This window comes from Gallus gallus, chromosome Z (assembly GCF_016699485.2).
Source record: "Gallus gallus isolate bGalGal1 chromosome Z, bGalGal1.mat.broiler.GRCg7b, whole genome shotgun sequence".
In the NCBI taxonomy this organism is placed as follows: Eukaryota; Metazoa; Chordata; class Aves; order Galliformes; family Phasianidae; genus Gallus; species Gallus gallus.
In genome coordinates, this window is record NC_052572.1 from 70,753,603 (window position 1) to 70,780,595 (window position 26,993).

A 26,993-nucleotide genomic window follows, 5' to 3' on the forward strand; every position below is an offset into this window, starting at 1 on the left:
GACAATCATGAATCAGACCTCATAGACCAAATTTTAGAGAGAAGTGGAAAAACTGTTGCAATGAAATTTTGTGTATGTTTTAAAATTTGACTGAAATGCAAATCTTACTTCATAGAGCTTTCTGTTTTTTTATTTTTCTGGATGACAGACAAGCTAAATGGAAATTTTTCATGGGCTTCAATAGAGATTATAAATATAATAAATATCTTACATGTGAATAGCAAGTGGACTTCTTTTTTAGATATTCACTTTTTTTCCTGCATAATTACACTATTGATTTGTAATTCTCCTTTTAATTCCATCAAATCATTGAAGAAAGAAATGCATACAATAATATTTTGAATGGAGTTTTGTGGACTTATCCACAGAGGAAATGGAACAGAAGGAAAAGTTGCAGCTGAAGATAGATGTATGCCGGAGGAGAAAGCACACACTAAATTGTAGAAAACGAGAAGAAAACATGGAAGATTTGAATGAAAATGTATTTAATTCATCACAATTTCGACAGTCTTGGCATAGCTGTTGGCATAGAGCTTACATATCTATCAGTTGGAAAAGTATTTATTTTTATAATGAACTCATTTAAATTTCACATACCTAGAGAGGGAATGAAGGATTTGCAAATTTAAGTTTATGAATCTAAATGAGAGGGGCAGTAGCAAATTAGGTTTTGACACTGAATGACAAGAAATTTCAAGGGAATGCCAGAGGCCATTTTTATTATTACTGTTATTTAGTAGCTCCAAAAAGGGCAGAGAATATAGGGAGGCACACACATGAAACCTTAAAAGCTATGGTTAATGACTTGAATTTTATTCTGTACAGGGTCGGAAATGAAGATAGAGTTTAAAAGGAGTTTTATTGCAACAAGATTATTTTTGACCATGTTTAGTATGTTTCTCTAGAAAGTATTCAAACTTTTGCCATAACTGGTCTTCAGAAGCGGCTTGTTTGAGGTCTGTGGGTGCTCGACGCTACTTCAGATGAGACACTTCCTACAGGAGCACACCTTTAGGCCTGCAAAATTAAAAGAACTATTCAAAAAGAAGGTTATATAAAATAACACATGAAGCACACATAATTGTGAGTCGGAATCCTGAGTATTTCTATCTGTATATCCTTACACGCTGATGATTTGCCCCCACCCACAGCCATTAGAAGCACAGCTACAGAGCAATGCATTCATGCAAATAAAGGACTTAAATTATCAGAGGTTTGCCAGAAAGAGAGTGAGGAAAAATTGCAAATGTCACATAGACCTCCAGGAAGTCTATTATAAATCAGTCATTTGCCTACTATTGAGTCAGTCTTTGTCCATCTCAGAGATTTGATACCCTGAAAAATAGAGTAATTTAGGATTAATAAGCCTTTAATTTTAGATATTTTAGTCTTTATACAGTGTGGCCTTATTTACGACATTAGAAACTTATATGGTTATGGAAAGATTTCTGCCACCATAAAATATCTTTTCCCAAGCAGTCCTTTGACAGCCATTTGTTCTTAAAAACAAAGTGATGAGAAAGATCATTTTTCTATTTACCAGTGTTTTTTAGAGTGTTTCTTCTCTTTTCATCTTAGCCATGTTATCTACTTAACATATTTTTCTATCTTAACTGTTTGGTTAAAAGAACAACAAAAAATTATCTATTTTCCCTTACTCACTTGTACTTCTACACCATAGTGACATCAAAATACGTGCTTACTGATTTTTTATTTATGTCTGGCAGATATAGCTCATTGTCTTTGGGGAGCTATAACAGCATAAAAGGTTTTTTAAGCATGTGGAGAGAATGGCATTTGACACCTTTTAGGTGTCACAGTCATGAAGGTTGAAACAGGATGACCCTGTGCTACTCTCATTTTGCTTAATTAATATGCTAGAAATCATTTTTGTGGTGCAATGTAGCAGACTGACACATAGGAAAATTAACTCAAGCCATATTTATTGTGCTTGTTGGTGTAGTGTAGTGAACCACTGCCATTACCAGCAAGCCTAAATGACTTCTCTGGGATCTGTGAAGCACTGAAGGGTGAAATTCACTGCTCTGAGGGGACTAACACAGGACCTGTCCCTCACTCCAGAGTTCAGCATAACACTTTCAGACACTTAAGACTTGGGTCAGTGATGTGAGCAAGAGTAAATTTTACCCTTTTTGTGGAAAGCTGTGGATCAGAAATCTAATTACCGCAGCAATGAGAGAGGGTACTTGCTATGGCTGAGGGAGCAAAAAGGTACAGCAGTTTCAGGAATGCATGAGAGGGGGAAAATCTATTGTCTGATTAGCCCATATTTTGGAGGAGGAATTTTTAAAAGAAAAACAAAAATAATGGCCTAGCCTCTTCAGCATGTGAGCACAGCAAATAACTCACTATCTACTACAATCCATGCAAGACAATACGAATATAAGGTATGCCCATACCATTACTAGAAGTGCCTTCTGGAACCAGAACACATTCTAGTTTAAATGTCCAGGCTTCTTCTTCTTCTTGCTTTTATTACTAATATTATTTGATCTAGTATAATACTTTGCATAAATATAAACAATATAAAGGAAATAATTTTATTATCTGAATTCTGTGACTAGACCTCCAGCATTTGTTTTATCATGTGTGTTTGGTATCTGGAAATTCTTCTGTATGGGGATGACTGACTGTGTAATTTGATATAAATTCAGAAAAGTTTCTGATGAAAGACTATAGCTGAAATTTAATTGACTCCCCGAGCAAAAAGATAAACATGTCTTCATGTACATCAAAGAAAGATCATCCCAGGTTTGCATTTCTATCCTCTGAGTCCAAATAAATGAAGAAAGCTTCAGTACAGTAAGGTCTATAAATTAGATATGAATTGAGTGGATGTATAGTTATTGTAGTACTTTGAAGTTTCACTTTCCTTAAAACACTTAAAAATAGTGAGATGTCCTGAAATTGGCAATGTCAAGATCCCTATTATAAATTCCTAGTGGGAAAAAGACATCTGATTAGACCTCAGGCCCTGTGCCCCGAACTGGATCTGAAAGAACATATAATACATCCAGGAAGACCTGAATGTCATCTGTCCTCTAAGTCCATACCTCATGTATCTTCTTTCCTCTTTGTTGCCTTTTTTTTTTTTCTTTTTTTAATTTTTTCAGGCAAGAACTAAAAGTATAACACTTTAATAAGAGGAATGTGATTTTATCTAGGATATACGTGTCCAACTCACCAGTTTTGTATATTTATTGCCCTTCTTTTTTATGTTTTAATTAAAAAAAAATAAAGTTTTCCTACTTATATACATTAACTATATTATATATTCCATATGTGACGCAAGAGAACACCCCCTCACTCAGTGAAGCTCAGGCAAGTCTGGATATCCATGATCTAGGATGTTTGCTCATGAAAAGGCTGAATTCCTATTGATAGGAATGCATTTTTTTTCTCCAGAAGCAATGACACGAAGTTACAAAGCATGTGCATGACCCATGGGAGTGTACTTTCTGAATGTCAGGTGTTGTTAGGGCGGGCAGATGGCATGGGTGTTTGTGTATGGGTCTTTCCTGCCATCTAGAGAGGAAGCTCTCTTGGAATACGTAAATCAAAGCATTTCTAAGGTCAGAGAAGCAGACAGACACAGATGATTGCACTTGCTCTGGAGTTTCACAGAATAGCAAATAGTTAAAACAGAAAAATATCTAGCTGGCAAAGTCTTCTGCCTTATTGATAAAGCAGTTTGGGAGTTTATATATATATTTATATTATATATAATATATGATTATTTATAATATATATATATTATATAATTATTTATGCATATATAAGTATACAGATATAGACTGTAAGACTGAGAACATAAATACTGAGCGGGTGCCTAGATTACAGAAGGAGCAATGGTGCCAAAATGTCCTGCTCAAGACACAGTGACGTTATGTTCCATTGCAGTACAGGTTTGGACAGAGAATGCAATGCTTAACAGATGGGCTGCCTTTCTACCAAAATCCAGCAATATCAAAGCATCTGCCTATGCCCCTGACTGTGGTGAAAAAAAAAAAAATCCAGTTTTTTGGTAGAAAATATAGACTGAAAAGAAAGCTTTCTCCAGATTGTGGATTCCTGTGAAAAAAAGCACTGTTAGAAAAGTATTCTGAACACAAGCAGTGCTGCAACATAATTACTTGAAAAATCAAATACATAATAGGAAGTTCATCAGAAAGGGATTCCTGTGTATTACAGATACACATCATTATAATAAACCTGTATGACATCTCTATCTAGAGTCAAAAGAAATACACCTGTAGTAAATGAACAACAAAGCAATGTTTGTGTAATCCAGGAAGAGGAAAAGCTTTTGATGGATACTGATGGAAGAGATTTGGATATTGAGTAAAATGGATAAGGAATGAGAATCTGCTGGTAAAATGAGGAAAATGAGCTAAGATTAAATCAGCCAGACAAAGATGGAACACCATGTTATCTCCAGCAGTTCTGGAGAACAGACTTGTTAATGTGCTATAGGGAAAGCATGAACACCCAGCAGACTATTTCATAGGAGCAACTAATACTACATCTAATATGTTCTTGTAAGTCAAGATGTAAAGAAACTACTAAATGAGAAAAGTTTAAAATGTCAACAAATATATTGTAGAAAGATCTGTGGTATTTAAATTGTAAATAAGATGTAAGTATAAAAATCAAGCCTGCCTTTTCGTGATCACTGTGGTGCACCTGAGGTGTAGATCTGGGAGACATCCATTTGCTCTGCAGTAAGTATCAGCAGAAGTAAGACAATTGACTGGCTGGAGACAATGGACCCAATTGGAACTGAGTAACTGACTTTTGGCCTTCTTTACATTAGCTACTGGACTAGTTGCTGAAGAAGCACTTCCAGTGGTAATTACGAATGGTCCTGGAGACTCCTCCAGGTTGTTTAAAATCCAGTCTAGAAGATGACTTCAGACTCTCCCTTCACTGGTTCCTGCTGTAAAACTAATTGGTTTGCACAGAGACAAAACACTTTAAATAGTCATTTTAACCTCTTGCTGTTGATACAGAAGTGGTGTAGAGCCACAATCAGCTGATGTGTGTGAACTGTCACAGGCAGTGGTATGGGACACATCCCCTGATCCAGCTGAGCACAACCCTGCAGGGACCCTTACAGCAGAGACTCCTGTTACTTACCCACACAGTAATTGTTCATCTGTCTGGGAGACTGTTTGGGAGATCCTTATATGAGCACTAAGCTATGCCAAAATCCCAATAAAATATTTTTTTGTTTGTACGTTTGCTATATTTTTTTTAATAAAAATGACACAGTCCACAAGGGTGTGTGGGACAGAGAGTTCTCCTCTTTGGAGTGTGAATTTTATGGGCTGTGTTTCAAATGCCACTTTGGTTTGGGCTGATTATTGGAGAGACTTGAAAAGAGCTTACTGTTTAAGAATGGGGACCGTTCATTTATAAAAAGAAAGCTTCTTCCATAGCACAAATTTCTGAAATAGTTAGTAACTACTGTTGAGAGTATATATCGTTTTTAAGCATACAAAAGGAAGGTGACTTAAAAGCACACTGAGATCAGTTCATCTAATGGAAGGAACCTAAAGTGTAGACTTTATGGGATTTCCATGTAATAGCAAAAAGTGTTATAGCAATGCTTTTAGACAGGAATGCTGGAACAAAGTGTATGCAGCAAAAGAAACCAAGTTACAGAGGTGACATAATACTTCACTATAAATTCATGACAAACTCAAAGTGACACCACAGAGATAAAACAGAGCTGATGAAGTTCCATTAGAACTGAGAGCAGAAAACTAAACTGTTAAATGAAAGGCCAATACATCTCATTCTTGCATAACTGGAACACCTATCGGTAATGTATCCAAATACAGTCAAGAGCAAGTGAAGAGGAGAGAGTACAGGTAAAACACAAAGCAGACAAAAGGCACTGTGAAGGTCTTAAACAAGAAAAACACGCTCTGTAGCAGTGTATCTGGTCTCTGCAACAATCTGGTGCCAAGATAAAAGGTCCAGATAAATTTGAGTATCCTCAATGCCAGGTTCCCACAGAGCTGGCTGGAAGAACAGAGGCACAGTACAGCAAAGAAGATAACATCTGAGAGCAGGTGCTAAAACAAAAAGCAGATTCCTGGATCTCAGCTTGCCTCTGAGCTGCTGTTTGAGCTCAGGCATTTTCATTTTACTTCTATTTGTTCTCCTACCTTTTCTCAGTCTCATCTTTTTGATTTATGAACCACCCATGCCACTGGCTGCGTTTTCAGTACCCAACACAGTGGGTGCTCAGAAGGTGAGAGAGGACAATGCACATTTATTAACTCTAATGAGGAAGCCATTCTTACACAACACAAATGGTGTTTGGTGCAGCATTTAGCCTTTGCACACACAAAGAAAAGGGTGTCTGCTCTGAAGTCTGCAATCTGTGCAGCAGAGGTGCCATCAGCAAGCTCACGAGGGAAAAAGTTCCTCACAGTCCTCTTGAAAGATGGCCACAGGCCAGCTTGAAAGCAACAGCTGTTCTGCACGCATCAAAACATGGCTGGTACAGCAGGAGGGATACTAAACAAATGGAGGCACCGGAGAAATGCAATGACACGAACAAGCTCAAGGGAACTCAAGATAGATATCCTTCTCAAAGGGCGAAGAACCAGCATTTCAGTATTGACTTTTATTTTTTAAACCACCTCAGAAATGGAGAGATGAAATTCTTTCTTTGTCAATAATCATTCAAGCACTACACCTGAAGAACAAAAATTAGCAGTTTCCTACATATACTTAAAGGAATAGTGGATTAAGTAGAAACATTTGGTATAATTTATTTGGACTTCCAACACACACTGGCAAACTCCCTTGAGCTTTGGAATTTTTAAAAAGTGTTGTCATGGATTAGAAACAGCTGGTGAAATTTGAATTCCACTGACGTGAGAGGAGCTCTGCCATTGAGTTCTGTGGAGCTATGCTTTTAGGCAGAAAATCCCAGTAGGAATGCAGCATAATTTTCCAACTTGGCAAAAACACTGGAATGCACCAGTCTATGTATTTCTGCTAGGGTAGATTTTGTACAGGATTAGTTTACAAATAAAAATTAAATCCTAAAAGCAAGGATAAAACTGAGATGACAGAAATAGAAACATGAAAGAAGTGTGTCAATATTTGAGAAGACTTTGCAGAAGCTATTCCAGGGTAGCAAAACAAATATCACTAATAAATGCAAGGTCACATCTGAAGTATAGATCAATGCTGTTTGACTTCATATTTACTAGAACAATTTGGGGAAAAATAAAAGCCCTGTGATGTAACTAAATATTTATAAAAATTTCAAAAGAGAAACAAATCAATTCTGTTTGAACAGATGTCTGGGTTCGTAAGTATCTCTTTGTTCAGGTTGCTCCTCCAGTTTGGCAGAAATCACACATCTGCATCCTCCAAGCTTAATAATTAGACAGTAAAACTGCAAAGCTAGAAAGTCAGATCAAAATAAGAAAAACATATCTGTGACTTTCAGCGCAGTTTGTAGCATTCACCTATTCAGAAATTAGAAACGTAACCTTTCATAGATTTACAATTCAACAGTTTGTTTAGGTAAGAGTCAGGATTAGAGAGCAGACCAAAACGGTTAACATTGTGGTTATCTGTTACAGACTACCTAATCAGGAAGAAGAGGTAGAAGAAGTCTTCTTCAGACAACTGGAGGAAGTCTCAGAGTTCAAATTCAATGGTCTTGGTCTGCATGGGGAGTTATATCCACCTATTATCTGCAGATGGAACAACAAAGCAGGACACAAAAGATCCAGCAGATTGCTGGCATGCATTGATGACAATCTCCTGAGGAGAAAATGAGGAAATACGTTTTGTTGTGCTGCCTATTCATGGCATGGAATATATAGCTGGGAGTTTAACTTTGAGGTAAACATGAGGTAGTGAACTTCAGAGGCCTCAGAATGGGAAGCAGGGCAGAAAGCTGGGCCATGGCCCAGCACTTCAGGAGAACAGACATAAGCCTGTTCATGCTTGGAAGAATTTCATGGGGTATGGCCATTTAGAGAAGAAGGTTCCGTGTAAGCCTGTTAATATTAAAGCATAACCTCCTCCAAGATCAAGAACTGTCCATCCTGACTAGTATGAAATCAAGTAAAGGTGTTAGAAGGCCTGCGCAAATGACCAAGGAGGAGCTTGGAGCTTCCAACCAAATTGCATATAAAAAGCAAGAGTGCAAAAAGATGAAGCAGAGGTACATACCCTAAGAGGAATAAAGACATTGTCTGGGCTTACAGGGCTAGGTTTATGAAAACCAAAACTTACATGCTGTTTAATTTGGTAGGAGACTTGAAGAACAATAAAATCTTTTACACTAACTAAAGCAAGGCTAACAAAAATGTGGACCATCTCCTTTATGGGACAGTGGATTTGGTGTCAAAAGACAAACAAAAGGCTGAGCTACTCAGTGCTTTTTTTTTCCCTTGGTCTTAACAGGTAAGACTAGCTTGCAGAAATGAACATAACATCCTCACTGACAGACTGAAGAGGTAAGGTCTAAATAGAAGGATAGTAAGGTGGGCTGAAAACTGACTGGACTACTAGGTTCAAAGGTATGTAATCAGTGTCGCAAAGTCTAGTTGGAGGTCAGCAGCTACCAGAGAGCCCCAAAGGTCAACAGTAGATTAAAACTCTATTCAACCTTTTCAACATGATCTAGATGGTGGGACAGTGTGCACTATTGACAGGTTTGCTGATTATGCGGTGCTAGGAGAAGTATCTGCTGGCTGTGCCAGCATTCAGATAGACTTGGACAGGATGTGTTGAAATGGGCTCACAAGAGCCATATGAATTTCATGTAGAAATACAAAGTCCTGCACCTGGGGTGGAGTAGCCCCAAGCATAAGAATGTATTTGGAGAAAAATGTCTGAAAAGCAGATCTTTAGAGAATGAAATGGGAAGGTCTTAATGGGCAGCAGGCTGACCATAACCAGCAGTGCAGCCTTAAGGCAAAGAAGGCCTTCTAGGCTGCATTAGGAGGAGCACTGTTGCAGATCAAGGTAAGTGTTTTTTTCTATCTACTCAACCCTCTTGAGGCCACATCTGCTGTGCTGGATCCAGTTCTAAGCTCCCTAGTACAAGAAAAACTTGGGCATGCTAGAGAGAGTCCAGAACAGGACTACAACAGAGAAACTAAGAGAGTTGGGACTGTTCAGCCTGGAAAAGGCTTGGAGGGCATTATCTACCTATACGTGTAGTAATGGAAGGCATAAAGCTAACAGAACCAGACTTTTCTTGGTGATGAACAGTGGCAGGACAGGAGACAATGGGCACAAACTAATAATGAATAAAATAAAATAAAATAAAATAAAATAAAATAAAATAAAATAAAATAAAATAAAATAAAATAAATAAAAACATTAAACAGAAAAGAATTTAAGAAAAGAAAACAGAAAGAAATTCAAATACAAGAAAAACAGTTTTTTAGCATTAGAGTCATGAAACATTGGGGAAGTTTCCCCAGAGAGCTTGTGGATTCTCCAGCAGCTGCAGAGATATTCAAATGCCAACTGGAGTTTAAAGTCATATTTGAAAGTAACAAAACATATTACATTCTTGCATTAGCAAAATGACCCACTTGACTCAACTTGTACACAGAAATGTCTGAGTTGAATCAGTATGAGAAGTTTAAGGCTATAGCAGTGACTCAATACAGTAACTTTCTGTCTGGTGTAGTGACTCCTGATGGGATCTTTTTAAAGTAAATGTTAAGCAATCTTTAACTAAAAGTCTTATCAGTGATTGTTCAAACTACTGAAAGCCCAGCAATGCCCATCAATTAGGTACAATAGCACATAAGTAAAGTCTATTTGTATCCAATTGCTGCTGCAAAGTAGTAAAGGCTGTAATACACATCAGAGTGACAACCATATTCCTCAGTGGCAAGACAGATTTCTTGCAACATTCAGTTTGAATGTTACTTAGACATATGGAGGAGCTTGTGAAACAGGTCTACTGTAGTAGGGCAAGGGGAAAAGGTATCAAACCAAAAGAGAGGAGATTTAGGTTGGATATAAGAAAAAGGTTTTTTACAGTAGAGGAGCAGGATTCCCAGAGAGATGGTGGATGTGCCATCCTCAGAGACATTCAGGGTCAGGCTGGATTGGGCTCCGAGCACCTGATCTAGCTGTAAGTGTCCCTGTTCATTGCAGGGGAGTTGGACTGGGTGACCTTTCAGGGTCCCTTCCAATTTAAACAATTTCTATGATTCTGTGAAGTGCTAGGCTTAAACATGCAGCTACAGGAGAGCAAATACTCATGTTTGCCTCTTTTTCAGTCATTGAGACGTCCATTCTCAGCAAGGCAATTTACAAGCACAAAGTATAACCCACTCAGAAGAATGTAGGTATGTTTCTCTGAATGCACAACTTTACCACATTTCTGTTTATTACGAGTTAGAGGTACCTCTTGGGGTATTTACTATGGAGATATTTCACTTTATTCCTGTCTGCCCTGGCAAAATCAGTACTTCAGCTCTGCTAGTCATGAGAGCTTGAGTATCAGCCTGAGATCGCAAATTCTCTATAGCCAGACAGTACAAATGTGAAGGCCAAATTTTGTGACCTATGTGAGTGTCAGTCACACACGTGCTTGCTTATAAATAGGCTCTGTATAGATGGCTCAAAATTCAGAGCTGCAGAGTCCATGCTCTCTGTATTTCAACACCAGGCTGCTGAGCATAAAAATTGCCTGAATATATTAAATACCACTGTTCTACAACTAAAACTATAAATCACACAGAATCATAGGGGTGAGAAGGGACCTCCAGAGTTCATCTAGTCCAGTCCCCCTGCTAAAGCAGATTCCCTACAGTAGGTTAGGCACCCTTCCGCCTAACAGACAAAGGGGTGAACTGAGCCATGTATGCCCCCAGGGGAAAGAAATAAAAGAACTCTTTTCACAGATTTACACCTTGCCCCACTGCTGGGGCAGTGTCAGGTGTTGTGGCAGGGATTGGAAGGCATTCAGAGAGACAGCAGCTGCAAAACATTTTCTGATTTGAACACTTCATCTGCAAGATGAGATTAGGTGGAGGATGAAGGTGCTTGACATTAGCATTCTCAGTGTTGATCTTTATTTTGATGCTCACATTTTTTTCCATACTGAAGCTGCATAATATTACCTGTAGCAAGATGGGTGTTTTTGGTTTTGTTTTGTTTTGTTTGTTTGTTTGTTTGTTTGTTTGTTTGTTTCAAGCGAGTCCTAACTATAGAAGCCCTGTGTGCTTTGGAGGCATAAACCTACACCAGTTTACCTCAGCCAACATTCGTTCTTCTGGAACAATTCTTCTGCTCTGAAAAGGCCAAGGATGAAAATGCAGAGGCCACCAACAGTCACTGTCCTGTAAGTGGGAGAGTGCTTAAGACGCTGTAGCTGGGATTAATTCCCCACAGCTCAGATAACTGTAGTGAAGGAAGGATGAGGAATGACATTCTTGTGTACAGTGGTGAGTTACTTGAATTTTGCCCCTGAACAGCTACCTTCAGTAGGCAGCATATTTGTACTGACACACAGTACCCTTATTTAGCAGGGAGGTAATAAGAGATTTTATTACTTTTTAGGATAAACAAGTGGATAGGGGAATGCCTTGACATATGGATAATGGTTTTATGGAAAATTTCAGTGGTGTAGTTACACAGTGGATACAATTATTGTTTAACAAGGCACTACATTTTTTTTTATTTTTTTATTTTTAACAGACTCATGGGGGAAGAAACATTACAGACTGTATTTTCAGGCCACCTAATTGGCTGATGCCTGTCCATCAGATGGTGCCATGAAACAAAAATATTCTGGCACTCCAGCTCTCATCTGAGGGCTGGTAACATGGCGAAAGGGAGAGGAGGAAAATGAAAGTATTGCCAAGGATCTTTTTCCTAATGGCCAGTTAGGGAATACTTCTGGCAATTAACAGGCAGTCTGCTGATTCGAGAACATATGAAAAATTGTTACACAAAATATGCTTGTTTGGGATGCTGAAAATATAAGTCCCTTAGTTATCTAATTTGAACATTTATATGAAGAAACAATAAGCACAGTGCTGACAACAACTAGTCTCCTGATTAGAAAGTTTTATTGAATGGAATTGTAATCCTTTCAGAAAACAGCACGGAGTACAAGCAAAATAATTCATCCCGGGGTGCTAGCTGCACCAGCAGACAAGCCCAGCAAAGTCAAGCTGTTCATAATGGTAACCTCCCTTTTTTACTGAGAATAATGATGCCATAGGAACTAAAGGATTCCCATCCTCCAGATTCATCCTGAAGAAAGTCTTTCACAAGATACAAATTCTATATGTCTGTTCATTTTGATAAGTGGTGTTGCTGTACACTTGATGGCAGATCTTTCTCTTATTTTTCAACGCGGTGTTTATTATGGAATGGGGGCAATCTGAGCACGTCAGATACAAAATCTAAAACCTCCCAATGCTAATAGAGATCACTGCTCCGTGATTACTCCCAGTGTCCCATTTGTAGGGAAACAACCATATGTTCTTGCTGATTTTGTATTCTGAAATCTGTATCCCAATTAAAGGCTTATTATAAGAAAATTCTAAAACTAGTTCTCTTTTTTTTTCTTTCCCCAGTGCAAATATGCGTTGGTAATATTGATTTGCTTTTCATAATGCACTTTTCATTGCACTGTTTTTAGACTACAGAAGACTTAAAAGTTTAAATGGGTTTTGAATTAGCCCCACTTTTCTGCCATACATCAGACTAGAACTGCAGGTTTATTCTGCATTCATACAATGTGCTTGAGGCAGGCTAAATTAAAGATTCATGTTGTGACATGTTTTCAAGAAAGAGGTTATACGCTTGTAAATAAAATCCTGTTTATTTGATCACTTTTATCTCACTTTTTGATATCCTATTGTTCAAACTTAATCCAGTATGTAACTTCAGTTGGGCAAAATTATTTTGAATATTCTTGAGCCTTGATAAAGGAAAAGAAGGAAAAAATAGGAATGTAGGTTCAATTTCCTGAGACTCATATCCCAGCTAATGTTAGCCACTGGCAAAAGAACGGTCTAACCGTAGTTGGAATGGAATAATTTCCCCTTCTCCTTGGATAAAACTGTATAAAAATAAAGAACAAAAGAACAAAGAGAGCTCAGTGCATTTCCCTTTTATGATGCCTGAATTTGAAATATGTAGCAGATTTTTTTCTTTTAATTGGTGTCTCCATAAACACTGAACTTAACCTTATCTGTCAGTCAGATTCAAAATACGAAGAAAAAGACTTACTCAGGAAACAGCACATTAAATAAATATTTTATCCTGATCATGTTGCATGGGAGAGAATCATCTGCCTATGGAAATCAAGTTGAACTGCAGTAATAAAAATCCTATGGTGTATCAAACTGCATTGCTGTATAAGGCAGTAAAATCATATTAATACCTTGTATTATAGTCATGCTTTTTATTTCAATTTTGAAGATAGCAAACTGCAGTTGTCAGTGAATTTCCTCACTTCACAAGAACTTCTGAGCTCAAGAAACTCATTCAAATTCCAGGCTGCATCATACATCATACTGCTTATCCACAAAGTAAAAGATATTTGCTTTTCTTTAGAGCTCACAAAACCAAGTGGATAAAGAATATAAGAAGGAAATATTTCATCTCTGTTTCACAGATGAGAAACTGAAACAGAGAGATTAAGCTTGCTCCGGGCCAAGAACAGAGGTAAAGGCCATATGGATCAAGACCTGCAACTAAACTACAAGATATCCCTCTTCCAGTTCACCACATCATGGTTAAAACTGCTTAAAAAAAATAATAATAATAATAATTAAAAAAAGAAGAAGAAGGAGAAAGCGTTCTCAAGCATTCAAGAAATATGGCCCTGTAAAACTGCCATCAACATCTTTATCTGTATACTGAAGATATAATCAGGGCTATAAGTATTCTTTTCATTTCACTTATTTTATCTGTGAAATTTGTAAAACTCATGGACCTATCAAACACAAATGAATTTCCCTATAAACTTTCTTAAGATCTCTCCAAACAAAAATTGATCATTTCACTTACAGCTTACTTCATTTATGAATATGATGTGTCATTTTATCTGTACGAAGCGTGGTGTTCCATTCATGCCCTACAATTTAAGAAGCAGTAAGTGCAGAAATTATTCCCTACTAGGTTTTTCTGCTTTGTTTTTCTATTTCATAGGATAGGATTTTAAATGCCATTAGTGCCAAAACCAAAATGAATATTGATGCTTACAGCAAAAGTATATTTACAGCTAATTTTAAAAGGCTTTATGCCATTAAAAGAGAGTAATCGACTGTTGGTCCATGATCATAGAATCATAGAATGGCCTGGGTTGAAAGGGACCACAGTAATCATTGAGTTTCAACCCCCCTGCTATGTGCAGGGTCGCCAACCACCAGAACAGGCTGCCCAGAACCACACCCAGCCTGGCCTTGAATGCCTCCAGGGATGGCGCATCCACAACCTCCTTGGGCAACCTGTTCCAGTGTGTCACCACCCTCTGTGTGAAAAACTTCCTCCTAATATCTAACCTAAGCCTCCCCTGTCTCAGCTTAAAACCTTTCCCCCTTGTCCTATCACTATCCACCCTTGTAAACTGTTGTTCCCCCTCCTGTTAATATGCTCCCTTCAAGTATTGGAAGGCCACAATGAGGTCTCCCCGGGGCCTTCTCTATTCCAAGCTAGACAAGCCAAATGACTAAACAGAAATAACAAGTTTAGACTACAGGAAGGAAAGTCAAATGAAATGTGAGGAAAATTTTCCTACAGTTTGGGAGAATGGAGCCCTGAAATGCCTGGGGAGGCATTTCATTAGAGCCCCCATCATTAGAGGTATTCAAAAAGAATACCTGAAATAAAACCATCACAGAGCTCATTTTGTCCAGGACAGCATGGGAGGCAAGCAAGTGCAGTACATGGCCCATTCCATCCCTGTGTAGTACATGCCTCCCTACCATATTGTAGGGAGGCATCCAGGGGGTGGATTTTCACTCCCAGTGCCACAGGCAGGTTCAGATGGAAATACTGTGCTTGTCACACAAAGCTTTCCCAGCAAAATCAGAAATCGCCAAATCACCCATGCTGAGACTGAAAGGTGCTCTGCATTCTCACCTGCACAAACACAGGCAAGGACGCATTGTTTGCCATCACTCATACCTTCACCAGGCGTTTTTTTCCAAGAACACGAGTGCCACATCACCATGCAGTTAGTGCAGTCTGAAAGAGAATTCAATAGCTACATTATGAACATGACCAGTAAATAAATGACATATCCCAAGAGTACTTCATATGTCATTCTCCTGGAAGAAACAGCTGTCTGGTTCCCAGAAGTCTGACTAGGCACAAACAACTGGCAGTTAAACAGCAGAACAATGGCTCTGTACCATTTTCAGCAAGGCTTTCTCAGAACTCAACAAACTTTTCTACAAACTTTTCCCACATTATTTTGGCACTGGAGATATGAGGATAGTGCTGATAAGGAGGCCTAATTTTGCACAAGGCCTGCCTCACAGTATAAACCAGTGTGTTTAAAACATAAAAATCCACTATGAGAGACCTGGTTACAATATGCTATTTAGAAATTAAGGTTTCACAAGAACCTCTTAAGGACAGTGGCTGAAAAATGGCTGTCCTTCTCAGAGCTCCTAAGAGACTACTGGCATGCAAAAATGAAGCCAGCAAGCAGCCCATCCCTGCAAGATGATCAGATCAGAAATTTGTAATTCTATTCCATTGCCCTGACAGCCACCCACTGGAAAGCATTAAATCCATGCAGAAAACACCTCCTCATAGCAAGATAAATACAAGAGAGTGAAAATTATGACCTAGAAAGTAGTAGTTTTGCTGAATATTGAGTTTTGATTGTCTTCTTTAGATTTTGTTGGTGTTGGCATATTTTTATTTAAAATTGCTTACCTACCTGCAGATGCAGAGATGTTTCAGCTAAGGGGTGGTTTTGAGCACCACTTGAATCCTGTGCTTTACAGGGGTCCATCTGAAAGCAAGCAAGGACACTGCAAAAGAGCAGAGATCCCACCACTCACAAACCTACATTATTATGGGGAAATAAACCATTTATATTTTATGTCAGAAAATGGTCTAGATTTGCATCTTTACTAGAGATGCTGGCATGATTGCATTCAGAATATGGAAATTCAGAAGGTGAACTCAAACACTGCCATTTCTCACCCCATCCTCTAGAAGCTGTGAACTGCAGCCAAGAAAGGTGTGCATCTTTCTGTACACAAACAATAAGTGATTTTGCAGGGATTAAGGTCCATTGAAAAACTTTGTTTTCTATGTCCTCACCACTACAAAGAATGTTATCAGTATATGTCAAAGTTCTAATATATAATATTCCAAATCAGTTTAACATCAGCAGCTTCAGATTCCAAACTTAAAATATATTCACAAGTTGCAGAAAGGAGAACAGAATTTTAAACCTGAGACAGTAATTCCTGGTCTCTTCCTGCACAGTGTATTTTTGGCAATCAAACACCTTCCATTATTTTGTCATTACTTGTTCTATTTACATAAGATTAAGCATGCATTAAGCTAGATGTATCAACAAAACCTCCCCAAAATGAGCAATGTTTGTGTTTGTTTGGAGGGGCTAATGGATTTTTAAAGGTTTATTTATTGTGAAAGTGGAGAGTTGCATGGCATGAATATAAGATTTGCAGTGAATAACACAATATTTGGCTTAGTTTCAGATAAATAAATAAATATTTACTAAATTCAGAGAATTATGTGCTGCTTGCTATTGAGTTTAGTTATATGAGCAACAGCTCATGACTCTGCAGTGAAGGATATACTAGCGTGTCCAATATAAAACTCCTGTTGTCTAGCGTTTAGCACTCAGCTAGCAAAATGCACACTGTGATGAAATGTAGTGTACCAAACGTTTGCCCTGGTACATTTACTTTGACATTCTGTGATTAGCTGTGGGTTTATAATATGTAAAATTTTAAAATTAGAAAAAGCATTAACAGTGAATTTTTATCAAGAAAAAGACCACCTGATAGTCTGAAATTCAACTAACCACTACACAAGTGTGGAGGAAACAGATGGTTTTCAATTAACTTCTCATACGCTTTCTCATTGATAATGCACATTTTAATAATCAGTTTTTCTGTATTGGATGATTACCAGAACACCTAATCTCTTTCTTCTTATGGCAATCAGATTTAGCAGCACCACAATCAGTGAGAAATATCTGTATCCTATTAGTTCCCTTCATTTGTTAACTAAGGGCAGCAATTGCTGAATAGAAAGTGTTTAAGTATGCTATGTGACACAGACAGAATTTATTGGCTAAGCTGCTACAGAATGTAGTGATTGCAGGGTATGTTAATTTTTTAATAGCTTAAAGAAATGCCTGAAAAGCTTGTTTGACCAATGCATTTCAGCATGTTTTTTGACACTAGGTATGCCATTTGGGATGACAATATCAGTTTCCATTTCCATAAGAGGAAAATAAGGTTATTATCTGAGACCAGGTTGTAAAGGAAATCATAGAATCATAGAATCACAGAATGGCTCAGGTTGGAAGGGATCTCAATGTCCCTTAGTTCCAACCCCCTGCCATGGGCTGGTTGCCACCTACTGGATCAAACTGCCCAGGGCCCCATCCAAGCTGGCCTTGAACACCCCCAGTGATGGGACAGCCACAGCTTCTCTGGGCACCGTTTATGACAGAAAGGTATGCCATTGTGGCACTGAAACATGCTTTTCGAATCTGAGTACACAGGAGACCCTTAGTCTCCTAAAGAGAAAGTGTTTGGAAGGGAGCATTGCATGGCTGTTTTATCCACATTACTGAATTAGGAATTTGTAAAGCAAGATTTGATATGTGTTGTAATAGTAAATCTGTGTTTCTTTCTAAATTTTTTGAAGATATGTAAAATCTCTATGGGTAGAAAATCTCCTCGTACTAATTCAGAGTGAAATTTATTACTGTGTCAGCTCCTTTGTTCATAACTTAAGCTGGAAGTTTTAACCTCAGATTTCTTTGCAGTTCAATAAAAATCAAGAATTCTTGCATTAATTTTAATTAGATTCATTATGTGGCATTTTTCTTCTACATTTAGAAATAGATCCAAGATAGACACTGCAGTTTAAAACAGCAGAAAAATGGATAGAAGCTATTTCATCTCTGCACATTAAACTTTCATAAAATTTGTTTTAGTAGCTGAGATTAATATCTTAAATGCTTTCTCTTAAAATTCACTGGGGACTGTGCAAAACTCCAATGTAACTCGCATCTTTGTCACTAAGATCTTATCATTTGACTTTGTCTTCAGCTCAATATCCCCAAAATAATGCAAAAATTTTCTCCTTTCAGCACTATTTAGTGTTCTCTTCTCCTCTTAGAGATTATCTGCTCCTAATTATGAATTTAATCCCTCTACATTTCTTAGAGCAAAATGTCTGCCTTAATTGCTTTGATAAATGATGTATTTTAAAGAGATTCAACAACCATTTTGTGCAACCGTGAGTATTTTAAAGAGGAAATGGGAAAGATTCAGGAAGATTAAAGATTTTGCAACTAAATGTAAATATAAAAGAGTGCAGTTTAATGATTAATAATTCATTTACTTAAAGAAGATTGGGGTGGTTACTGTGTAATGTTACCCACAACCATGAAAACTAAATGGCACCTGAGACACTTGCCTCTCACCCCTGGCTCCCATTAACTGACCAGTTTGTCTCTATTGTCACTGATAGCTCTGAGTATCCTGAAGTTCATTGGGAACCCCAGGTCTGAGGTAAGGTAATTTTAGCCTTGAAAAATGAGCTCTTATTTATTGTAACTCCATATTTCCATGATGGATTTAGTTTTCTCTTAGAGTTTGCCTCACTTTGAACAAGAAAGGTCTTCAGGCACTAAAGAATTTCCTTGGTATTTCATAGTCTCCAGGACAATTATACATCCTTTCACTAGTGATGTCCCAGTGTGGCTTTTCAGTCAGGTTATCACAGGAGATGACAGTGGTGAGATGGCTCAAAGAACAAACCCACACCACACACTGACTTAAAATTCAGTGGATGTGATTAGCAGGTAGATAGCAATTTCTATCTCGAGCTTTCCAGCCCTGTTATGCAGTATTCACTGGTTTCAGATTCATCCCAGTCCTTCCCAGTCCCCCAACTTTTCCCCAGGTGCCATGGCCCTGGGGACAGGTCCTTGCTCTGACTGCCCAACATCTACCATAACTCTTGATGAAGTCTCACCAGTGTTACATTCTTCTTCTCATCATTAGTCACAATACATTATAACATGCAGGTAGTGCTCTTCCTTTGCTCTACCAATATTTTAACATTTACTATCAGCAATTTGTTTCTCCTCAAATGCTTTTTCTTGTGGATACTTAGAAATTCACCTACACATTCTGTCTTTCAAATACCTTCTTTAAAGATGGTTCTTTTTTCAGCATAGAGGACACTGTAAGTCTCTCAAGGATGAAAATTCAAATTCCTGTCTTATCTCCTTGATTCCCAGTCCTGCCTCAGTTTCTCCATCATTTAAATGCTTTACATTTTCTCCCTCTTTTTCTTTTTCCTTAATTTTATTTTCTTTCCATAGCTATCACATTCCTCCTTTAATCTGCATCTTTCGAAATGCAGATATCTTCGGAGAGAGTTTACAAGAACTCATGTCTGTTCATTACCCAAGCTTTTTGTTTTCTCTTGTGTTTTTCTTCTGACTGTGCTCTATTATTCAACAATTATTTGTTGCAGACTATTCAGGGATTTTAGTCAACTATTCTAAAGTTGTACAGCAGTATCAAAGAAATATTAATTGGTTTCCCCCAAAAAATATAAACATATTCCAGTTAAAATACCTAGTCTTGACTTCTCTGACTTTTGGGAAGAGAGAGAAAGGTTAAAAAAACATTCATTAGGTGATATAATATCACTTATCTTGAGTTACCAAATGAATGGCACAATCGTAGCCCTGAAGGATGCATTAGAGTGGATTACTGTAATACCTGGAGGGTCAAGATAAGCCTTAAATATCTTATCCCTTCCATCTTCAGAGTAAGCCTGTGGTATTATCTCTTACTCAGAGAACTTAACCTAAATTAGTGAGAAAAAGAGACAGACAGAGAACTCCAATAATCCTGAGTAATTGGCAGAATAATTCTTCAGCCATTCCACTGAACAGATATAAAATAGCACAATTAAAACATAGAAGGTAAAACTCTTTCACAGTATTCAAGTATCAGGCATTCTGCTCTTCCCTCACCAAAACTTCAGGCTGTGCTTGGCTGCACCTTCCCTGATGAATAAAGTGTATAAACTGAATTCTCAAGCCAGATTTTAGTTTTGTTTGTTTTGTTTTTACTAATCCACAGATTTCTCCATTTGTACAGGAGTACGCAAGCACTTTTACCTGGAATTAGGGCTAAGTTTCATGTTTGCCTGGTATCACCACTATCTCTGGATTCAAATTCTGACCAAGATAAAAATCTAGCTTCTTTGCTTAAATAGCAGCATTTATTTATTTATTTATTTATTAAATCTTATGTTCTAAATAGCTTGGCTCAGATCTGTTTACCTTGTTTGAGTTCTGAATTATATGGAAGCCTGTGCTCCTATTGGTTGTGGACACCTTAAGTCATTTTGCCAGGCCATTTTGGAAGCTCTTCATTTAATAGGTGTTAGTTCATCACCAAAGCATGCATAATGGTGTTTCAAACTGAGACACAAAGTCTTGAAGCCTCAGCTATATACACAGTATTTTCAGTATATGTTACTACATGAGATTCCTACAGATGCCTTTTGTACCAGTTTCAGAGATGTGAGATCCAAGATCACCACTGGATTCAAATTCCATTCAAAAGTCTCTTGTAAAAGTGTCTAAAGGTCAGCTCCTAAGTAAATCCTGTCCTTTTAAACAGATTAGATTTTCCTGCATACTAATACACTTAAAAATGAAGTGGTTGAAGCACATGAGAATTTTGAAGGGCATTTGTCATGGTGCTTAGAAAGAAATTTTGTCATGGGTAGCAGATTTTCAGAATAATTTTATCACATGCAGTAACAGAATCACAGAATGGTTAAGGTTAGAAGGGATGTCTGGATGTAATCTGGTTCAACCCCTGCTCAAGCAGGTACATCTAGAACAGATTGCCTAAGATCATGTTCATGTGGCCTTTGAAGATCCCAAAAGACTCCACAACCTCTCTGGACAACCAGTGCCAGTGCTCTGTCTCTCTCACAGCATAGAAATACCTACTGATATTCAGACAGAATCTTCTGAGTTTCAGTTTGTGCACATTGTCCTGGCATGGGCCACCACTGGAAGGAGTATCACTCCATCTTCTCTGCACTCTCCTTTCAGGGACTGAAACATTGTGGAGATCCTCTCCAAGACTTCTCTTCTCTCTGAACCATCCAGCTCTCTCAGCCTCTCCCCATAGGTGAGGTGTTACTTTGATCACCCTAATATAGAAATCTTTCCTGTTTGTTTTAAAAATCCTAGTATAGAAATCATAATCTTAGTATCAAAGTCTTTTCTATAATTCATTCAGTTGTATATTTTGGATAATTCATTTAGATGTATCCTTAAAGAAAATCGAATAAAAGAGAAAGAATTCAGCAAAACTGAGACAGTGCTTTGTAAAATTAATGATAGATTTACATTTTAAAATTGTAAATTTTATAAAATTTGATGTTACATTTTAAACAAAGACACACTTTTTAGGCACAAGCAATTCAGAGTACCCCTAAAGGAAACAACTTCCATTGGTATAGAATTGTATTGATAGCTTTTGTCCAAGGAAATTCTGTACAGCACCTGCTGGTTGATATAAAATGGTAACATGGCATTTACTGAGAAGAAGAAGAAGAAACGTAGAAAAGAAATGTAAGTGAAATGTTTCTGACATTTCTCTGCTGCCTACAATTCAGGTATCCACTGAAACTTTCTGTGCTGCCTACAATTACATTCCAAAGCAATAGAAATAGAAGTTTCATTGTTCAAATAGTTTTTAAATTGCCGTCCAGTGTCCTAATTTCAGCATTGTTTTTATTCATAGTGTCTGATACGACGCTACGCTTTGGTTTTAAGAGAAAAACAATGTTGATAACACACGAATGTTTGTAGTTGTTGTTGAGCGGTGCTGTACAGAGCCAAGGATATTTCAATTTTCTCACTTTCTCCTGTTATCCTGCCAACAAGGGGTGGCACAAAGAGCTGGGAGGCACAGGGGACCCAAGCAGCTGGGATGGGACAGACTCAGGATAGCTTGTTTAAATTCGCCAAAGGGATATTTCATATCATATGATATCATACATTAGGAAAGTTTTGAAAGGACAGAGGGAGAAGTTCATTTCTCTCTTCCTCTGCTAAGGGGTGAGTGAGCTGGGCATCAGCCAGTGGAGTGGTGAGCAGTGCTTGTGCATCATTTGTTATATACATTCACACACACACACACATATATATATATATATATATATATATATTTGCCATAACAATTATCCTCTGTTTTAATCTCTTCCTTTCCTCTATCTTAGTAAACAATTTTACCTCAGCCCACAGGATGTTTGGTATTTTTTTTATTCTCTTTCCAAACTCACTGGGAAGGGTTTAGAATGAGCAAATGACTGAGTGATGCTTAGCAACCTGCCAGATTAAACAACAAAATCCATTTAATATCATTTTTAAAAGAGAAGAAAGAAGCAATAAGAGAAACCCTTAGCTTTACAAGGGTAGATAACAGCAGAACAAGGGAAAATAGTTTTAAAATGAGGGAGGGAAGATTTAGGTCGGATGTCAGGGGGAAGTTCTTTACTATGAGAGTGGTTAGGTACTGAAATGGGCTGCCCAGAGAGGTTGTGGAGGCCTCATCCCTGTAGGTGTTCAAGGCCAGGTTGGATGGGGCCCTGGGCAGCCTGGTGTAGTATTAGATCTGGAGGTTGCTGGCCCTGCATGTGGCAAGGGGGGTGGAGTTTGATGATCCTTGAGTTCTCTTTCAACTCAAGGCATTCTATGATTCTATGAGATACCTCCTGAAAGTGTAATTCTAATGACATTGAAGTCAATGGCAAAACTCTCATTAACAACAGAAAAAACATTCCTTATCTTCTGGCTCTTTAGAAACAACTTTTTGCCTAGCAAATGTTCCATTGTGCGTACTGAACACTTAGAGAAAAAAAAGAAAAAAAGAGATCCTCTCATTACATAAAATGGAGTTGTTGCAGAGAAAAAATAATAAAAGCAATGATATTGCCTTTAATTTCTCTTAACTTACTGCCTTCATTCCTGCTTCATAGGGAAAATACAGCAAATGTTCCTGATGAAGCAGTGCTTTATAGATGAGGTGAATGTACTTGTTCAATCTGCAGTTCCAAGGCAGGGACTCCGCTTCATCTACTAATTTCAGAAAATCTCATTACTTCTCATTTGGGATAGGTCACTAGGAGACTTAGCCCACTTCAGATTCAATTAACTTTTATTTTTTAATTAGTTGGAATTTTAATAACTCTTCCAGAAAGCCATGAGGAACTATTGCCTCTCCAAAGTAAATCTAGAGAGGTTTTTAGCCTGAGAGAATTCCTTGCTGTTTCTTGCACAAGGGATGGGATGGTTGAGTTACTGCACAGCTGTCTGTGAACATGAAATAGCTTCACTTTTTACAAATTCCTCTCAAGCAGAGAGTATCAAGTTAGGAAGGTAATATTACATGTCTTTATGGCATCAGTGAGTTCCATTCTGGAACAGAACTTGCAGTCTTAAGGGATTTTTAGAACAAATAATAATTAAAAAAAATTCAAACATTAGTCTGAAGATTGGAAGAAAGAAAATTCTGGGAAAGTTAAGGAACTAAATCTCTGTAGCTGTTTAAAAGACTAAATGTTGATATGACTACAGTAGCTGTAATTATCTTCAAGGGGTCAAAATGCCAAGTCGCAAAAGAGAAGGTCTGTAATTTATTGAAAAAAGCACAATGACAGCTATTAGCCAAGTATTAAAGATGAACTATCTTGATTAAAAAAATAAATCAATAGGTTATATTATTGTAACCATGTGGACCGAACAAGTATTCATCTTTGTTGTGCTTTTAAGATTTTGTTTTAGGTTGGAAGATTGACTGAGCTACAAGCTGAATGAGAGAATAAGCAGATGGGAACTCTCTGGTTATCCAGTGATCCACTTGGGCTTAAAAATCAAAATAATCCATACAAAATGTCAACATGAAGGACTAATAAATCTGCCATGAAAATGAATATTTAAGTACATACATTTTATTGCATATTAATAGGTGAATGGTAATATTCATCTATTAATGAATAGATTATTAGATTAATAGATTCATTAATCTATTTATGTGGATTTACATTCCTGTCAGAGTACCTGGGCAGTTAACATGAACTGCATGAATGTTTAGAGAAAAACAAATTAAACAAATGAAAGGAGCCCTACTGCATTACCACAATTAGGACTGGATTTTCAGATGTAGTTCTTCCCTAGATTGTGCAAAAATCATCTGGAGCTTAAGGTGTGTTTCCTTTTTAATAAAAATAAATAAATTTTCAACTGCTAAAAAGTTCAGGCAAGTTGTTTGCCAGACCACTTTCTCAAAGTGATCAATTAATAAAAGGCAACATGATTAAGGAATACAATTCGTATTTTTTTTTTCATTTAATTATTTCATAACAACCACTTAGGTTATTAAAAATGGTTGCACTAGAAAACTCTTGTTTTCTTGTCACTGTTCAGACTCATATTGTGATTAAATCACTGTCAGTTAGTTAGTTTGGGCTTTCAAATTCAGTTATGCTGGCTTTAGTTCATTACAGTACACCCATTGCAGGGTTAAATAAGAGGACCATATATAACCCAGGCAGACTTGCAGGTATTTATTTTCCAAAAGTCCTGAGATGCTTCCCCTAGAAGGGCAGCACAGCTTCTCTGCCATGGCTGGCACAGGTGAATGCATCACACATCCAGGCAGAGCAAAGTCTGCCAATAAGCAGTCACCTCTTCTCTGTCAGACTTTGCATTTTCTCTCTTCCTTATGCACAGATGCTGTGCAGTGTAGAGTTGCTGAATCACAGTAACAGGCTGAAAATGAAGCAGCAGCATTTATTTTTCTCTACTCACTCCCAGTTATCTTTATACCAATGTTTTTGTTTTCCAGAAGGACCTTTGAGGGGACTACAAATAAATATATTAAACAGATCTCCAGCATCCTGGTTGGACAGAGGTTGCTTTTATTCAGGTGAAACAGAATTAAGCGAACTGTGTTTAGTTTAGTCCCTTTCATTTACAGTCTGTGAAGCTGACTGAGGGATCAAAGCTGCTGGTGAACTGAAAAACTGTCACTTGCAGCCTGCATGAATACTTTTGGATGCTATTTTTAAGGAAATGAAGTGCAATATGTCACAGGAAAACAGGTAAGAGCCTGATAAATGAAAGAGACAAGATGAGAAAGCAGAAGTAAAGGAAAGAGCTCTCATGGTAAAGCATGAGAGGGGAAAAAAGGAGGGCAAAAAATAAGGTAGCAAAGGAAGAAATGTAGAAAATAACAGACAATTCAAGGTAGAGTTCTGAAATGGCTGAGGAATAATGAGCAGCCAGATAAGCAACTTCAAGGAGTCCAGCCACCAAAGAGCAAGCTGGAAGATGTCCAAAACATGGACTGGGCTGCACCTCACCTCATTCACAGGGTGCCCAGTGCCTTCACATTCTCCAGGGGCACAGAAGCACAGGGTGGTAAGCAAAGGTTGGAGAACAGTTTGCAGAAACACTTGGGGCATGACCATAATGCCCATACAAAGCACTGAGGAGGCACAATCTGTGGAGCCATCACACAACTGGAATGCCCAAGCCTCTTCTATTGTGACTTTGCTGTCTGCTTTAGGAATGCATAAGCCATATGTATGGCAAACAGGTATACAAGTATTGGACCAGAGAAATTATCATGTTACAGAGGAGAAATGAAATAAAGATCTTACCCATGTCCTAAGCTCACAGAAGGGTTCCAAGAGGTTCCAGATAGATCTCTATCTGGAGATCCTTCCTCCTTGGGAGTCAGTCCTTAAATGGGATCTAGGAGGCGTAGAGTCAGGCTCCACCCCTTCCGGTCACTCAGGTGAAATTGCATTCACCTGTGCCCCTGCAGCTGACTCAGCGCTCACCTCAGGTGGTCAATCAGAGGTTTAGACGATGATTCCACTATTCCCATACACCATGCCTTAAGGTGCTAAATGAATCACTGTACTTTAGACCAATACAATGCAGCATGTATGGTAAATAACAGCGTGCAGACTGGGAGAAGACCTCACTGAGAGCATCCCTGCTGAGAAGGGTCTGGGGTTTCTGATGGATGAGAAGCTTGACATGAACCAGCAATGTGCTCTTAAATCCCAAAAGGCCAACTGTATCCTGGACTGCATCAAAAGAATGGCAGCCAGGAGGGTGAGGGAGGGGAGTGTCCTTGAGTGTCCTCCTCTGCTCTGCCCATGTGAGACCCCAGCTGGGGGACTGCATCCAGACCTGGGGTCCTCAATACAAGAAGGACGTGCAGCTTTATGGTCCAGAGGAGGACCACAAAGATGCTCAGAAGGCTGAACTCTCTCTCCTCTGGAGAAATGTTGAGGGAACTGGGCTTGTTCAGCTCTGTGAAGACCTCATTGTGGCCTGCTGCTACCTAAAGGGATTTACAATCAGGAAGGAGACAGACTCTATACATGATCTGATAGTGATAGGACAAGGGGGTGTGGCTTTAAACTGAAAGAGGGGGGATTTAGTTTTGATGTTAGGAAGGATTTTTTCACTGAGGGCAGTGAGGCACTGCTGCCCAGAGAAAATGTGGATGCTCCATCCCTGGAGGTGCTCAAGGCAAGGCTGGGTGGATCCTTGAGGAGCACTGACATCGAGGGTGGCAGCCAGCCATTGGCAGGAAGTTGGAACTGGATGAGCTTCAAGATTGCTCCCAACCCAAACCATTCTATGGTTCTACAAC

The 26,993-nt window shown here is 38.2% G+C and overlaps 1 long non-coding RNA gene across 1 annotated transcript; it reads right to left on the bottom strand.

The window, feature by feature from the left end:
* Positions 1-381: 381 nt before the first annotated feature.
* Positions 382-26,045, bottom strand: LOC121108468. Its single transcript, XR_005842990.2, has 3 exons — positions 25,984-26,045; positions 15,130-15,234; positions 382-1,017 (listed from the first exon to the last, which is right to left on the bottom strand). It is a non-coding gene; the product is annotated as an uncharacterized LOC121108468 (long non-coding RNA).
* Positions 26,046-26,993: the final 948 nt, after the last annotated feature.